Here is a 3,777-nt window from a genome sequence, read left to right as displayed (position 1 = left end):
GCGTCTCCGCCTTGCTCGAGGGTATCGACCCTACCCTCGGGGGAGCAGAGCGTCTCCGCCTCGCTCGAGGGTAGCGACCCTACCCTCGAGAGAGCAGATTGACTCTGCCTCGCTCGAGGCCACCCCTCGACAGGAAGGACAAACGGCCCTTCCGCTCACCCGCCCGCCGTACGGAGGCATTAAATGCCAACCACTCCTCCACATCGCCTGGGTCAGATGGCGTCAGGCTGCCATTCCCCACAGTGGTTGTGACCGGAGTCCTGTCCGCCAACTCCGGTCACTGCTCCGCCATTCTGGACACTGTGGCGATACTGTGGGAACCTGCGATGCAGAGCAAGACGTGCTCGGCACTGCTCCAGCCACTGTGCTGCCAACTCCCCATACCTCCTTCAAACTTTCCCCTCCGCGGAGCCCTCGAACGGCATGGGCACGACCCTCGAAAGCGGCTCCGGCCTTGACCAGTACAAGACCCTGGCCTGCAGGACCCTCGGAACGTCGCCACGCCATGCCACGCCTGGAGGACGGTACCCTCTACAGCAACGACCACGCCGCCCACTGGAGCTACAAGGATGTCGGTGCGATCTCCGCAAGGCCAAGGACGACGCCCAGGACTACTGCCACGCCAGACGCCATACCCCACAGTATACTTTCCACAGTGCTCGACCACTGCACCCCCACGATTCGGGGAGAAGACGACGACTTCCACGATCTCCTGTGCATGTACACCGCCCCTCCTTGTGTCTATAAAAGGAGGAGGCGGGCCTTGTCTTGGGGGTCGGTCCATCCGGTAGAAAACAACACTCAGCACTGCTCATAGAGCCCAAACGCTCTTCTGAGCCCCGATATTGGCACTCGTCTCAATCAACTCCTCCTCTAGCAGAGACTTGGGAGCTTCCCTCCCTCTCTCGCCTCGCTTGTACCCCCTACTACAGGCACCCCCGGTGCAAGACAGTACAGTGCTCTTGCACACCCCTTTGCTGGACGTACGGCCCCACGGCCAGAACCAGGATAAACCCGTGCGTTACTGTGTTGCCTCTTGCATCAACATCTGGGACGAGGAACACGCAGCATCATCACTAGTTGGGTCCGGACCGCCGGGTCAGGACGCCGACAGTACCGGGTGAAGGTTTCACCCGGTCCCAAAGTATTGTTGGTCAAAATATATGAAACCTGGGAAGAGGCGCGCGTGCCATGGTTAGGATTCAAACCCACGACCTCTTGCCTCATGGGTAGCTCCTTTACCATCTCACCTACACAACAGTTGTGGTTGAGAAAGAGATATTTTCTTTTGAAGTAACCCGTGGAGCACCTCTAGGTACTGGGTGGTTACACCACCCAGTACCAAAGGCTAGACAAAGATATCGGGTGGTGTTATTACCCGGTACTAAAGGATTAGTACCTATGTCTAGCTTTTGGCACAGGGTGGTGTTATCACCTGGTGCTAAAAGATCTCCTTAGGCTTCCATCCACTCCGGTCTTCTTCAAACTAGTACTTTTGAGGCGGACCTATGACTTGTTTTCTACTAGTGTAAACGACTTTTGTTTATGTACGAGTATGAGCATACTAGCAGCGGCATTATTGTACTAGCAGCCATGCTAACCATAATGTTCATTCAAGAAGACTCATCTACGATTGATCCACCTTTGTTGCTGCCAATGTTTTCTCCATCACCATCCATTTCCTCATCTGTTTTCCGAGTATCTGTGTTTGAAATCAGAAAAATGCATCTTAGCTTCTTAAGCTATCTCAACACATCTTTCAAACATTAGCTTGTCCTATCATTCTAGAACAGAAGACACATGCATACCAAGATAACAAATCTGAACTGATGGTTTATAATCAATGTAAAGATGAACATATATATGGTTTCAAAAATACTATAAACAGACAACCCATTATTACAACAAAACAAATAAGAACAATAATCACAATATATGAATATTTAATAGACAGAGCACATTCATAAATATACCACAAAAGAAAATTTACCTTGAACAACAAGGACAATTCAAGCCTCCTTGTGTGTAAGCATTTGGTTGACGGCAACACAAATCCTCGGTACACGAGCAATTAAACCTGTACCACGCAAATAATTCACTATCAGTTGTAGTGATGCTCATCTATACAAAACCAGAAACTGACAATATTTTTTATTGACTAAATCTGAGTTGGTTTAAGAAGCTTAGCAATTTCATGTGTTACAGTAGTGCACACACAAGTCAGTGTGCAAAATAGTAAACTGGCAATCTCACATGCACATAAATAAGAAAGAAATTAAGGCATGGCATCTTAATAAAGGTTAAAAGTACTTGTCTACCTGCATTCTCATTCATATTAAAGCTGACGAAAAAGAACTAAAGGCTCTTTCTAAATCAGATTCTCCATCTTTGCCCAGCAGCTGCTCCATTTCCTTTTACGCCGTCACAACTGAAATTAGCACGGGGAAGAAATATCAGTTCAATAACTTTGCTGTGGTGAAATAAAAGCCAATATACAGAAGTTACTACTATGCACAATACTACCTGATCACATCTCATGTGTTGGCTAGACAACAGCTTCACACAGGCCAGCCAGATCTAGAAAAGAAAGAAAAATAATAAGAAGCTACAGAAAATTAAGTCATATCAGTACCAATTAGCTATAGAAAATGCCGTGCTTTTAGGAGAGGAGATGGAAAAAAACTGCTAGATTAAGCGTCAGAAAATGACCATTCTTCATATTTTCAGATTTCCTATTCACTCTGTTCTGTTGGCTGCTCCACCAGCCATCCAACAGTAGTTTTCTCTCAAAAAAACCAGCACCGGCCACCAGCCGCAGTTAGCCGAACGGAGTGATTGAATCCTTTCGATCTCAGTATGAAAGCACACAAGGAAATTTCCATGTGAGGCTTCATGGTACCATAAAAAAAATTCTCGGCACACAGAAATATTTCAGTTTCCAGCAGTGATTACTCCAGGCCAAACGGCAGACACGAGCCGGACGATGTGCCGGCAGCCGAGGGAAGCCAGGCTGTGTTCGGCTAGCTATGACTGGTGGCTCGTGTTGATTGGATGCGAGAGAAAAATAATGTTTGTTGACTAATACTGATTTGGTGTGAGAGAAAAATATTGTTGGCCGGATGCAGGTGAACACAGGCTGATCAGTACAGGCGCGCCGGACGCAATACAAGTGCTGCGCGCCGGAATTAATGACGAGGCTACCCTGGCTCCTCGCCAGATCCTGCATGCCACACCCACACGCCGAGGGCATTACGGGCAGCGCGTGGGGAGGTTTCCACGCCCACACAAGAAGTTCGCACCCGCACCCGCACCCGCACCTCCACCGCAACCACGACGGCCGGCCGGCCGGGACGGGGCGGGGCGGCGCACGGCCTCGAGCTCGGCTCGACGTGGCACCGGCGGCGCGCCGTCGCGGTAGGTGGCAGTACGGTTGCGGATTGCCCTCCTCCTCGGCTGCTCCTGCCTGCCCGATGTGAAGTGGACTGGCCGCTGGCGGCGGGTGGGTGCCGAATCATTCTCGCTTTCGACGTGGGGCCCGGGCCGGATGACGTATCCGACCTGCGAGTTCTGCTCCGGGACGGCCGCGTGCGTCCCCGTAGGCCGTAACGTTTTGCTGTTGTAGTAGCCAACGCAAAAATTTTTTTGCTGTAGCCACCTCCTCGTGGCGCCAGTGGACCAGGAACTCATCGTTTCGGTCCTCAGAATTCCGGGGATTTTCGCGCACCTCCCGTGGCATTGCCGAAGGACAGCAGCGTGCGCTTTGCGTCAACGATGTTT

This window comes from Panicum virgatum, chromosome 4K (genome assembly GCF_016808335.1).
Source record: "Panicum virgatum strain AP13 chromosome 4K, P.virgatum_v5, whole genome shotgun sequence".
Classification (NCBI taxonomy): domain Eukaryota; kingdom Viridiplantae; phylum Streptophyta; class Magnoliopsida; order Poales; family Poaceae; genus Panicum; species Panicum virgatum.
The sequence above is the reverse complement of the archived record's forward strand: the minus strand, read 5'-3'. Positions refer to the sequence as shown.